General features: G+C 43.7%; 1 protein-coding gene across 2 annotated transcripts in view; it reads left to right on the forward strand.

Moving 5' to 3' along the window:
* Positions 1-14,585, forward strand: part of DIDO1 (death inducer-obliterator 1) — a 1,822,440-nt gene that overhangs the window by 134,481 nt on the left and 1,673,374 nt on the right. The gene's annotated exons all lie outside the window — the stretch shown is intronic.

Consider the following 14,585-nt stretch of genomic DNA (forward strand, 5'->3'; position numbering starts at 1 on the left):
GGTGTCTGAAGTCAGAGCAGTTCTCTGTTTGATTAGTTGAGGGGGATACATCCATCACCTCCACATTGACTAAATATTCCCTTTGCACCACCAACTAACAAAAGTAATGAAAGGTTTGCCAAAACTCATATTTAAAATACCATCTGAAAAGGTTTATCCTCGTTTCGCACAGGACTGAAGCCATCATATTAGGTCAGCTCATCATCCAAAACTTTTTTTCATGCTCCCAAATCTCTACTCTTTACAGATGGTACACTTTCCTGGAATCTTCCAATGCTTTTTACTGCAGTTTGGTGCAACAAACCTGCAGAGAAAAAGATACCCCAAGCTATTTCTCTTTTTTTTTTTGTCTGTCTTTTCCCCTTTTGAGGTAAATTTTAGCAAGGTTTGATTAAAGTTTTCTTTCCTGCTGTAGTTGCTCATTAAGAGTGTCCGTTACTTCAGCTGCTTAATATGCTGCCCTTTGCAGAGTTTGCCCGTAGATAAATACTAGGCTGTCTGTCTACAGAATATTACAAGCCCAGCCAATAACCAGAGGTTAGAATCGAGCCCTTTGCCTTGTATCTGTATGTGAAAGACCTTAGCTGTTATGCCAGAAAGTCGTAGAGGTCAACTTGGGGGGTGGGAGGGGTAAGTGCAAGTGCAGTAGGCAGATTTTATACGAGGACTTGCATACCAAGTGTCTTTTGTCTAGGCCCAGAACATGGTCAAGTTTTTCTCAGTCTGTCAGTTGTTTTTTCCCAAAGCTTTTAGATCTAGGCTTTCTACTCTTAGCACCTTTCTTGTGATGCACTTAAACACTTTGCCCAGTCCAAGATGGCTGACTCTGCATCCTCTGACATCTCTCTGCTGCTGAAGAAGAAACTAGAAGCCTGTAATGGATCTGCAGTCAGTGTGTGACTTTAAATGTACCCACTGAGAGTGCAGAACCCATGGTATGTCAAGCTACTTTTCAGTTGCCCTTTACCGAGACCATGTTAGAGGCCATTATGGTTTCTGAGGCCTCACAGATTGCTGATATGTCTCAGGAACCGTGTCTCATGTTTTCCGAAGGACCAACATGGTGCACCTCGAATTTTAGAGAGCCCGGGCTCTCGAATAGATGTCAGACAAGGTCCCAAACCTCCATGCCTCATCCAGTTGGACATCACGCCTAAAAAAGAAAAATAAAATGGAAGACTAGACATGTGATTTCTCCAACAGCAGCTAGGGAAAAGTAGTGGATGACTTCTTGCAGGGTTTGTTCAAAGTTATTACATTTTTGAAACCTCCTTCCTTTGGGTCTCTGCAATTACAGTATACCTTTTAAAAACCTGCCTTGATTTCCTCTTCTGATAGGGAATAGTACTATGTCTGTGACCATTCTCTGGACTATTCCTCTCGGCTATATTCTCCAAGATAAGTCTCTTCTGATGAAGTGGACTTCCTCTCATCGGATTTCCCCATTGAGGAAGCTTCTTTTTGAGAAACCTATAGAACATGATGCAGCACTTTGAATGGAAATTCAATCAGATCCATGATGTTCAAAAGTGGTATTGCACCCTCTTTAAGATGGGTACCCCTGCCCATTCTCCAGTCCCTCCTGAGAAACCAGACACGAGTCTGATGACCTGAAGTCGTACATCTCAACCTCTAAGCACAAGAAATCTGGGCCAAGTGTGTAAATATGGGTGGTGGTGGTGGTGGGGGGGGGTCGAAAAAGGGGAGAGATTGTAAATATTGCTCATATAAACATAGAAAGTTGCTAAAGTAACAGGTTTTGTGTTGGTATGCATATTTTGGAGGATATGAAATCAAACTCGGATGTATGTTGTTATTTAGTGAATTCATTACTCTGTGATTTGCCAGAAAATCACACATTTTATGAGGAACAAAAAATGTGGCAAAATCTGGACGTTCTATGAAAATCTGGGCAGACCCCTCTGCAGTATTCCTTGTTAAAACATAAGCTTCTGCCCTGTGCAAATGCCCTATTTGCTGACAAAGATATTTGGCTATAGATGGGGAAAGAAGCTTTGCGTCACTATTACCCTTGCCTTTAGGACAATTAATTACCACACTCTGTGACAAAGTACTCTATCTCCATCCTGCATTCCTTTAACAAAGTTATACTGGACCTTCCTACAGCAGAGTCTGAGCATCAAATTCAGAGCTTACTGTTGCAGGCCACTGAAATTGACAGACACAGCATTAAGTGCACTTAACAATGCTGTGGATTCTGCTTCTAGAGTTGCTGCCACTGGATCTGTTATTCACAGGTATGCATGGCTTTGCATTCCGTGTATACCTGAGGATTTAAGTTTAAAATTCTAGACTCCCCCTTAAAGGATTTACTGTTTAGTCGTCAGGAGGCCAGTTGGTTCAAAACTCTCCACCACCAAGGTAAGATGATGAAAGACTTCAGGCAAATACTACTTTCCTTAGTTCCTAGATACCATAGGAACTATCTTTCTAAATATTTCTCCTTCATTAGAAGGGATTCTTGGGCAGTTCAGAAACAAAACCCCCTAGGAAAAGGTCTTCAAAAATCAATGAGTGGGTTGGGAGGGTGGCCTAATGGTTAAGGTGTTTGCTTTACAAACACAAGGTGCAGGGTTTGAGTCTCATAAGGGATAATTGGCTAGGCTTAAAATGGCTCACAAGGGCAGTTAGCTTAGCATGAACCTATGTTAAAAAAAAAAAAAAAAAAAAAAAAAAAAACCCTCCAGAGGCAAGGCATCATTGAGCACCCCCCTTCCCCCACCCTCAGCCCTATTACCCCTTTTCCCCCCAAAGACTGTTGCTCTCCTGGCCAGGTGGGACGGTATTGCAACAAAGGGTCCTCTCCATCATCCAGGATGGTTATGCCATCCATGTCTTGTGAAATTTATTCCTGTTTCAAAAGGCATGCCACAACCTCATCAAAATCAAATATCCCTTCTGGCCCCCATTATTCAAGACCTTTTGAATCAAGGTGCCATCGAGCAAGTCCTAGAGGACCTCATTAGACAAGGGCTTTTACTAAGGGATTTTTCTAATCCCAAAGAAAGAAGGGCAGTGGAGACCCATCCTAGGTCTGTCTCCTAAACCCTTACTTGATGGTACCATCTTTCAAAATGCTCTTTACAGTCTTCATCCTTCCCCAGTCTTTGTGTCTTTAAATCTGAAGGACGCCTACTTACATAAATCCATTTATCCTATTTACAAGAGATTCCTCAGTTTCCTTGTATTTTCAGTTTATTGCCTTTTGGTTTTCCATAGCTCCAAGTGTGTTCACAAAATGTCTATCTCCAGTAGTAACTTTGTCGCACTTAAGGAATTCATATCTTCCCCTGCCTGGATAACCTTTTTGTCTGAGCTCTGTCTAGAAATTTTTCAGCATCTACACTTCAGCCTCTATCTTCTGATGGGTCTTGGTTTTGCTGTAGACTACAAATAATCCCATATGGTCCTTACACAAGACCTTTTTTTTTTTTTTTTTCCCCTAGGCTGCAGACCCTGAAAATGCATGCCTTCCTTCCCCAAGAGAAAGTTCAGTCTTATCTAGTTATTTTCAGAACCTTTCCTCTACAACTCATTGCTCAGAAAGGGAGATGCTAAGAACTTGGGGATTCATGGCAGCCATGATCTCTGGTCTTCTGGCCAAACTTCACAAGGAAAATCCAGTAGTACCTCAGATGTGTGTGGTCCTAACACTGGCACCCCTTGGACACCCTTATTCCCTCCTCCCTTGTCTCAGAAAGGAGCTACTTTAGTGGAAGGGACAGGTCATCAAGGCATGAGGAGCATGGACAGATTCACACAGTGTGCAGGGGAAATGGCAGTCTCATTTCTGAAAGGAGCATATCAGTCTGAAGAAAATGAGGGGCCTTCTGCATATTCAGATTTTCAACCACGTTTGGAAATCCAGGCTTCTGCTAGTGTAAACAGACAGCAACATAGTCATGGTGCATAAACAGGAAGGCACCAGGTCTTAATGTGCAGGTTAGCACTGGATGCATGGAACTTTGCAACCAAAGTGAACATCGTGGTCGCAGCCACATGCGTCCCTTCTCAGGACAGTCTGCCAACACACTCCTTGAGCCAATTTCTGGAGGATCTTCACAAATAGACTTTGAATAGGAAGATTTTCCAGACCAATCACCCTTCAGTGGGGCACTCTTCAAACCTCTCTGCATGCCTATCGACCGTCAGCTTCCCCAGTTCTGCACCAGGGACTCTTGTTCCACAGCCGTGGAGGACAGATTATTTTTTTTTCCTTCCAGTGGACAGGGAAGCACCTCTGTTCTTTTCCTCCTACTGCTTCCTCTTCCAGAAGTTCTTCTCTAGGCACAAAATGAAGCAGCCATACTCCTTTTACTGGTACCTTTCTGACCGATTCAGGCAAAATGGAAATTACAGAAGAATTTCTTTTCAGCCGGACCTGATAACTCTGTAAAAGGAATTGCTGCTCCACCAAAACCTTCCGTTCCATCAACTTTACCCTATGGATGATAAGCTTTTTCTCTGAAGTGGTAGCTCAAGTCGTACAAGAGACCAAGAGATCATTTTCCATGTAGCAGTGTAACTGGATCTCCTTTTGTTGCTGCAAAGTCAGCACCCACTCTTAACACAAGTTCCTGCTGTACTGCAGTATCTCTTCAAACACCTTTGTTTGGCCTAGTTTGATATCACTGCCTGCCTCCCTCTTAATCCTCCATTTATGGCTAGGGCAAAGCCCAAGCTTTTCTTCAGGGGGAGTCCCTACATTTTAGCCCATCAAGGAAACCCATTTTTCCCCCTTGGAGTCTGTTTTGTGCTAGAAAAACTTACACTGCCTCCCTTTGTGCCAGTATCTTCTTCTCTAAAATTCTGTACTTGGAAAGCCATCCTCCTCTTGGCATTTGCCTCCTTTTAGGAGAGTTTGAGTTGCAAGGTCTCCTGGCCAGTTCCACCTTTGTCTGTTGCAAGGATAGGGTGACTCTCGGGACTAATCCATCCTCCATGCCTAAGGTAGAGAATGAGCTGCCCTTAAAGTGGGAAGTCTAATACCCTGATTCTTTCCCAATCCACAAAACAGGGGTGGGATTGGGGTGGAAGGAGTGTTGCATTCTGTAGACATTCACGGGCAGCTCTGGATTTTACCTTGACAAAACTAAATCCTTCAGAAAGATTGACCAGCTGTAAGACCTTGGCTTTCCTGCCCTAAAGAACATTCCACTAGGACAGTGGCTTTCTCAGGAGCAATCCACAAAGGAATAGACTCCAGGTCGGTCTTAGAAGCTGCTTCTTAGTCATCTGTACACAATTTCACGAAACGCTACAACACTGATGCTTTCCATGTCCAGGATGGCTTTCGCTTGCTCAGCTCTGTCCGGGCTGCTGGACAATTCTTTTCTCAGTAGCCAACCACCCTTCTTTCCTGCTCCAGCTCTGGGAATTACCTGTATTTCAGGAATACTGCAACAGTTATTTCCGTCGGAACATGGAACGTTTGTGCAAGAACTAATAATAGATGTTCTACTGATCAGTGTTCCAGTATTTCAATTCACCCTCCACCCCCCCCCCTGCTCTTTCACTTCAGCCTTCTCTCTCCTCCTCCTTTGCTTTAACCTCTGCTGTATTACATGGGAATGAGTTTTTTTTTTTTTTTTTTTACCTATTTGAGATGCATCTCTCGTAGCTGACCAGTCTCCTCTCTCAGTAGTCTTCAGACCACTGGCTTGGAGATGGTCTGAGGATCCGCATTCCTCCATCTATATATAAACCAACACATATGAGCTGAGGTCATGCATCAGATGTACAACCTAGGGAGGGTAAAGCTTTGGTACCCTGGCCAGATCTCAGCAGTGACGACCTATATGTCTGGAGTACTGCAGCAGTTATCAGTAGGACATCTACTGTTATGTTACGTTCTTACACAACTGTACTACTTAGCCTTACTGTTTAATGATGTTCATCGTGCATACAGCTGCAGTCATAACAGATGGGGTTTCCTGCCGTCAGGCGGGTCCTCGGTCGGCCGAATTCCAAAGTCTAGGTCCGGCGTCAGTTGTCGTCGCTTCCTCCCTGACGTCAGTGCGACAGGTGTATAAAAGATCCAGCCGACGCCATTTTCTTCAGTCTTTCTTGCAGCGCGGTGCCCGAAGCAGAAGCAGTTCGCAAGTGCCGGTCGGCCAGCTCCTGAGATTACCCAAAAATGAGAGGCATGCCATACCTGCCACACAATCAAAGGGCAGAGGCACAGAAACTAATTTCAGATCTCATAGACATGAAAGCTATTCAAGAGGTACCTGTACTAGAACAGGGTCAAGGTTTTTATTCCAGACTATTCCTGGTACCAAGGAAGGGAAAAGATTGGAGACCTATTTTGGACCTATCCATCCTAAACACTTTTTTACTCGTGCCAATATTAAAGATGCTCACATTACAGCAGCTTCTTCCCATACTGGGCAAGGAGTCTTGGCTGGCAACATTGGACCTCAAGGAGGCATACCTGCATGTCCCAATCAGACAAGATTGCAGAAGATACCTCAGATTTCTTGCAGGTTCAACCCATTATCAATTCTCTGCATTGCCCTTTGGCTTATCTACTGCGCCCAGAGTGTTCACGAAATGCCTGGCATCAGTAATTGCCTACTGCAGACTTCAAGGGATACAGATATACCCGTATCTGGACGACTGCCTGATCCAAGCAGACAGCAAGCACATACTTATGAAACATCTGGCATTTGTAATAATGTTGTTGAATTCTCTGGGATACACAGTCAACAAAAAGAAGTCAAGGCTAATACCCTCTCAAGCAATTTTCCTGGGTGCCAGCTTGGATACAAACACCCAGATGGCCTACCTCATGCCAGAGAAACAAGGGCAACTAACTCAATACTTCAGAAAACTGGCAACTTTCACCAGGCTGACTGCAAGGAAAATCCTGCAGGCTCTGGGATTCATGGCATCTTGCATCCTACTAATCCCATGTGCAAAGCTGCATATGAGGAAACTTTAATGGTACCTAAAAAACCTATGGTCTCAACACAGCCACAGTTTGGAAACAATAATACCACTAATTCCATGTCTGCCAAAGAAACACAGGTCTCCCATTCTGCAAGCCTCAAGCAAATCATATCATCACAACAGACGCATTGGACTACACTTGGGGGGCGCACATGACAGATCGGTGCATTCAGGGCAAATGATCCCAAAAAGAAAAGCATCTACACATCAATCAGAAGGAAATGCTAGCAGTAGTAAATGCTATTATAGCTTTCAAAGACCTACTGCATCCAGGCCAGCTATTGATGAGGACGGACAACACCACAGTAATGTGGTACATAAACAAACAGGGAGGTACCCATTCATACCCCCTATGCAGGCAAGCCATGTCTCTTTGGAACATGGCTGTAGAATTACAAATTGAGCTTCAAGCACAGTACCTGCCAGGCAGGGAAAACAAACTGGCAGACAACCTAAGCAGAAATATGACAGATCCGCACGAATGGAAGTTGCATCCTCAAGTTTTCACAAGGATAACTCCAGCATGGGGAAGGCCAGACATAGATCTCTTTGCCTCCCACAGAAATCGCCAATTGGCAAAATTCTGCTCAAGGACCTTTCATCCACAGGCCTGGAAGGTGGACGCACTCTCCTTCAGTTGGGCAACAATGACAGTTTATGCCTTTCCACCTCTCCCTCTGCTGCCCAAAGTTCTATTAAAAACCAGAGCAGACAGACCAAAGATGATTCTCATTGCTCCAGACTGGCCAAGACAACACTGGTACCCACTCCTGAAAAGCCTGACGCATTCCCCACCATGGATCCTGCCTCTAATGCCTCTTATGCCTCTTCTACTGACTCGGCACAACTTCAAAACTCTACACAGTCGGCTGAAAACACTCAATCTAGCCGCATGGAAGATTCCTTAAATTCACAACAGGCCCTACTCTCCAAGGAGGTGCAGGATGTCATTTTGGAGGCCAGAAGACCTTCTACAAAAGTCCACTCTGCAAAATGGAAACGGTTTTGTACCTGGAATGAGAAAAGGGGTCAGAATCCTGGAATACTGAATTTACCCCAAATATTACAGTACCTAGCTGAAATGCTAAGCAGTGGACTTTGATTCTCCTCCATCAAAATCCATGTCTCAGCCATTTCTGCAGAATACAACACTGATCCTCCTTTATTCTCTCACCCCCTCTTAAGACAGTTCCTCAGAGGGGCTAAGAATATAAAACCCCCAAGGAAACAACCAGTACCTGTTTGGGACCTCAATTTCATACTAGAAAAATCGACCTTGCCTCCTTTTGAGCCAGCTCCTTCAACAGAACTGCAATATTTGTCTTGGAAAACAGCCTTCCTCCTGGCAATCATGCTCGCAGGGTTTCGGAACTACAAGCCCTCATGGCTGTGCAACCTTTCATCATTTTCCATCAGGACAGAGTTACCTTACGAACCAATCCGTCCTTTATGCCAAAGGTAGTATCCAGGGTAGCCTTGAATCAGGCTATCCACTTACCTACCTTCTACCCTAATCCTCAAAACAAAGGGGAAAGACTGCTACATTCCTTGGACATTCACAGACAGCTGCGTTATTATTTGGACAGAACAAAGCCTTTCAGAAAATCAGAGCAACTCTTTTTGTGTCCTATGCTACAGGAGCTCAAGGGAAGCCAATTTCCAAATGGACAATCTCAAAGTGGATAGCCCACTGCATACGCTTTTGTTACTCTTTTCATGGTAAATCTGTACCTGCAGGCATCAGATCTCACTCCACAAGGGCCACAGCTACCTCTGCAGCTTTCCTCAGGGGGGGTTCCTACCAAAGATATTTTGGAAGCAGCCACTTACTTGGAGTTCCGTACATACCTTCTCCAAGCACTATCACCTACCATTATACTCCAAATCTAGAGCAGGCTTTGCCACTGCAGTCTTGCAGGGCATCCTGGCTCCTCCTAGTTCCACCTAGTGCCTACCACCCCTTTTTTAGCTTTGGGATTCTACCCATCTGTTATGACTGCAGCTGTATGCACTATGAACATAGTACAGTTTTGTACCTACCGTAAATGTAGATGTTCGAGTGCTCATACAGCTGCAGTCCAGGTTTCCCTCCCTCCTTCCCCTCTAGGGGTATTCTTTTGTGGTGTGTTTGCTTGCAACTACTGTTTTTTGATTATATTGCATTGCATTATTACATAATTTTATTTATTGCCTTCCTTCTGGGGGCACTTGACATCTGGGGCAAGAAAAACTGAAGAAAATGGCGTCTGCTGGATCTTTTATACCCCTGTCGCACTGACGTCAGGGAGGAAGCAACGACAACCGATGCCGGACCTAGACTTTGGAATTCAGCCGACCGAGGACCCGCCTCATCTGTTATTACTGCAGCTGTATTAGCACTCAGACGTCTACATTTATGGTAGGTACAAAACTGTACATTCTTTGTCATCGTTGTTATGGAGTGAATCATTAAAGAATGTAAAGGTAGTCCTAGGATTCTACTCCTCTGGGCTAGAATTCTTAGTGCTTGTTGCCCATTGCTCACAAATTGAGTTTTACAACTAACACTCTAGGGTGGCACAGTAGATCGTGTTGTTGCCTCACAACAAAAGATTACCTGGTTTGATTCTTGGCTGGGGTGCCCTCTGTGCAGAGTCTGCATAGTCTCCCTGTGTTTGGATGGCTTTCTTCTGTGTGTTCTGGTTTCCTGTCACATTCCAAAGGCATGCATTCTAAAGACGTGCAGTAGTTGGATTGGATACCCTAAATTTGGGCATAGTGTGCGTGTGTGCGCACATGCACAAGTGTGTGATGTGGAAGAACTACAGCAGCAAGGCTAGCCACCAAGCAGTGTAAACTGTGACTCGATTGTCACTCTTGAAGTGATGCCCCAACCCTCTATGCAGAAATGGGACAAGGGATTATGTATGTAGAGCTGAACTCTTGAGAGTCCATAAAACAAGGGGAAGTTTTACTGGTTTGAGAAATCCCTTTTGGCTTTGACCTCTGCCTTTTTGTAAGTGAAGCCCTGAGCATTGGTTTAGAACAAACAGCTGTACTTACTATTGTCCTAGTGTTTCACTATACTTTACCCTCACTTTCTACAGCATAGTAAAAGGTGTAATTGTTTGTCACTTGGGCATTCCTGTCTTCTTTTGGGGTGGGAGTGGCGTGGGTTATTATACTATAGGAAAACATTGTCTACAGACTTCTTTAACGGGCACATTTTTTTACAGGACTATAAAGGGAGCGGAAAAGTTTGCGCTGCAGTGAAAACAATGCTGACTTATTATGCTTGGATTTCCTTTTGGTTTCTGAATGGAGAGTAATGTTTGTATGTGAACTGTGATGTGGTCCTGTCAGCATAAATTGCACGGTTATGCACAGTATAGCTACAGCTTTTGCAGATGCAGACTTATTTCAACATGAAGATGTATACTTTTAGTAAGTTCTGTGGATGTTCTAATACAGTCTGAAACCAAAAATATGTGATTAGTTACATCAGCAACAAAAACTTCATTGACATCCGCCTGCTATAATAAGCACGAGGGTTGAAAGAATGTAATGTAACAGTTAAAATTTCTTTAGCAATGCTGACTGCAGTTTGTTCATCTGGTTTGTGATGCTGAGAGATATGAATGGAAGCTCCAAGTAGAAAGGAAAGAAATTATTGGCTGGTCTTGCTGGGTCTACATGCATAAATGAGTAACGGCATCTGTGCTTTATGGGAGAGGTTTAGGGTAGGAAATCACTGTATAGTGTCTTTTGTTACCCTTTCTCTACCCTTTCAGAAATTGAAGAGAGCAAGTGGATTAGCACCCCATCCTTAACAGGATAAACTACTCAGTATAGTTTATAAAGTAACAGAGTACATGTGCCACCATGGACAGTATGTGATGATTTAGGTGATTAGAGCAGTGCAATGTAAATCAAGATTCTGAAACCATGGTAAAGGGTTTAGTTGTAGTAAAACATTTTCATTATTTTAATTTCTCCAAACCTCAAAACTGCAGCTTAAAGCACAAGCTTGAGAGTTATAGGTATTCTTTTCCAGGTCGACATCCTGTACACACATGGGTGATACTGTAAACTTAAAATTGTGGAGAGTAACTCTAGAAGATGGTCTAAATTGCAATTTATTTTCTATCGGACAGTGTAATTTCACAAATCCTAACATGTAGATTAAGAACTACAGCATCTTCTCTCTTACCTACACTACCAGAATACGTTTGTGGAAGCATTCCTTGGCCTTTGCACAAGATGAATTCTGTTTTATCCCTAGTACCTTCTGTGACATGCCTCCTCTGGGCCATCATGTGATCAGGAAGCCTCAATCCTTTCCACTGGTGAGGAATGATTTCTTGTTAGAAAGACGCACCACAATATTTTCAGATGTAGCCCTCTACCTAGTACAGTTTCTCTCAAGAGCACACAGAGAATGTGCGCTCCACCTTAAGGCTGAGCTTCTTCTCCAGACCCAAATTAAGACTCCCAACTGACAACTGTAGTGCTGAGCCCTTAGTTGGGTGTTCCAAGTCCTCCACTACCCTTTCTGTGAAAGCAGTGCTCTGTGTCCCTCTTCATAGTAGCTGTCGCACGGACTGTCTTTTTGAGATTTGATTGTCACACCCACCCACCCACTTGGGAAAGGCTGGCACAGTTGATCTGCTGTGCCACCACTACCCAGACTACAAGGTAGATTTGCTGTCACCAGAACACCCGAAGCCAGCTACTTTAAGGCTGTTACCAGGGTACCCAATTGCACCTTATTAAAATTAATACTCATGCAAGTGGTAGTGTTTTAACCAAGCAGCAAGACTCTCAGCAATGCGGAGCCAAAATGCCATTAAATAAAAGTAAGTACTCTCAAAAGTTAAGTATTTTCTGAAAGACCAGCCACAATTAAAGGTTTAAAATAGTAATAATAAAAAATAAATACTGATTATAGATTTACAATATACACCAGTTTCAATCGTGGGGGGAAAAAAAAAACAGATGGAAAAGATTCGGGCAGATGCAGAAAAAAAAACATTTGGCTAATCTAACTATTTTTTTAACGGAAGAATTACTGTTCCCTAGTTACTTACTAAAGCAAGACCAGATGAAAGTGAACGAGTGTCTTCAGAGGCCCAAAAGAGCAGTCTTCACATCTCTCACTAGTATTCAAGTACAATTTCAGTGCTGGCTGCAGAATGACATCACATCTGGTCACCTGACTCTGGAATTCCCCCACTACCCACCAACTAGAAACCGAGTCAGGATGTGGCACTGATGTCTCAAAGTGTACACACACAACTTTAGCCAAGGTTTGTTACAGCATCTAGAATCTGTTAAACATTTCCAGCACTTCCACCCTTCTTGCAGAAACTTAACAAGCCATTCTTTGGCACCACAGGGTAGCAGTTAGTTCACCGATAAGGACAGTAGAGTAGGATCCCAGCCCAGGCTTTTCACAGACATTGCATCTCAGGCTGCAGTCAGACTTGTGGGATAAAATCTTTATGACCTAAACCAAGTCGTTTAATTTCAGCTATTTTTCTTAAGGTATCTGCGCTGAGTTTAACCCCTTCCATTTTGGTAACCTCTGTTAAAATGTATACATTTAATCAGTTACAACAGTTCAGTCTGACATGCATATATGTTTCTTTTCTGTCCAGCAAGATCACTGTTGATACATTTTTAACACCAGCAACTTTACAAATATATTTTAACACCTGCATTTTTGCAAATCCGTTTGATATTCATCATCTTCTTCTTTCGGCTGTTCCCGTTAGGGGTCGCCACAGCAGATCTGATGTTCGTGTGACACTGCTGCAGTCATTACACTTGGGTTATCCTGCCGTCAGGCGGTTCCGCAGCTGGCCTGAGTTCCAAAGTCTTGGTCCGGAGTCTGTTGCTGTCACCTCTTCCCTGACGTCAGTGTGACAGGGGTATATAAGATGCAGCCGACACCATTTTCTTAAGTCTTTCTTGCCGTGCGGTGCCCGAAGCAAAAGCAGTTCGCAAGTGCCGGTTGGCCTACTCCTGAGATTTTCATTCCGAATCCAGAACCGAAGTCTTCTACAAAGCTAAGTACCCCGTTGGGGAAACTTTTTCTTGCCTCAGACCAATGTCAGTAAAAGTTAATAACTGTATTTCTTGTGGGAAGCAAATGCCTCATAAGGATTTCCATTCTTATTGTATCCCATGCCTAGGCCCAGACCACGATGTTACTGGTTGTCTGTTTTGTGCTAGGTTTAATAAGCGCACTATTAAACGTCTGTTTGATTTTGCCCAACATTACTTTGGCAGAAAATTTAATTATACCAAGCCTTCGGAACTTCCGACAGCCGGTATTCATAAAAAGCGCAAAGACAAGGACAGGCATCCGAAGCCCAAAACTGATGACGAAGCCTCTTCTAGGCCAGTCACCGGTTCTCCGGTTTTCAGTGAGGCTCCTTTGCAGCCCCTGACTACCGCTTCTGCAGAACCACAGGCTGCCCCCGACCCCCACGTGGAGATGGCTGGGCCTTCGGATGCACTAGCTTTTCAGCAGACCGAAACCGATCCTGCAGAGGGATCCGGAGTTCCCGCAGCTTCAGAGGGTGTCTTCAGACCTACTCAGCAAAGCATTAAACCCTCTTCTAATTCAAAGCCTCCTTTAAAAACTAAGAAACAAGTACAGCATTCTTTAGGACAGGCCTCCATGCCTAAGAAACAAATGCTTAAAATGGCCGAAGACTTAATCACTCTGATCAGGGGTTCCCATCCCCACCTGATAAAAGGCCTAGACAGGATGCAGATTATGATTCATCCGACCAGGGGTCCATTTCCTCTGATTCCTCCTCAGACCTGGGATACTCTCTACCCCTTTATGAGGATTCTGATGCTGAGGAATGTAATCCATCAGCCTCTCCGCCTGAGGACTACTCCTTTGGGGAAACCTTACATACCATGAGGGAGCATTTCCATTGGGAAGGCCAGGATTATTCAGAATCCAAGAAAAGGCTCAGAGACTTCCTATTATTACCTCAACACAGACCCCTGGTTATTCCGCCAGTGCTAGATATTGTGGATGATGTGTACACTGAATCCAGCTTAAATCCTGATTCCTTACCTCCAGCTCCACTTAAACTGGACAGATATTAGAGACCGTGACTCGCACAAATTTCTGTATAAAAGCCCTGTTGCTGATCCTGAAACTATTTCTCAGGGACCCAAAGGGATTAAGGCCTCATCAGCAAAGAACCCAGTTCCCTCTGACAGAGATTCCAGAACACTAGACAGATGGGGAAAGAAAGTATATACGTCTACAACTTTAGCAATGAGAGCCTTAAATTGCCAATTTCACATGCTAAAATATCAGCAATTTTTGATGTCTCAGTTGAAACAAAAAATGCTTCCAGATACAGATCCTCCTCATTTTAAAGAAATGTAATATTTATTGCATGCCACTGAACAAGTGGGAAAGCATACTTTGCAATGTGGTTTTGATTCTTTAGAGGCCTCATGCAGAGCAGCAGTTACAGGCTCTGTTATTAGAAGATATGCATGGTTAAAAGAACATGCGTTACCAGATCATGTTAAAGCTAAATTACTGGATGCACCTTTACAGCAGGATGTTTTATTTGGAGTTAAGGCAGAAGAGGTATTAA

This window comes from Protopterus annectens, chromosome 12.part0 (genome assembly GCF_019279795.1).
Source record: "Protopterus annectens isolate FY-2018-M chromosome 12.part0, PAN1.0, whole genome shotgun sequence".
Lineage (NCBI taxonomy): Eukaryota > Metazoa > Chordata > Ceratodontiformes > Protopteridae > Protopterus > Protopterus annectens.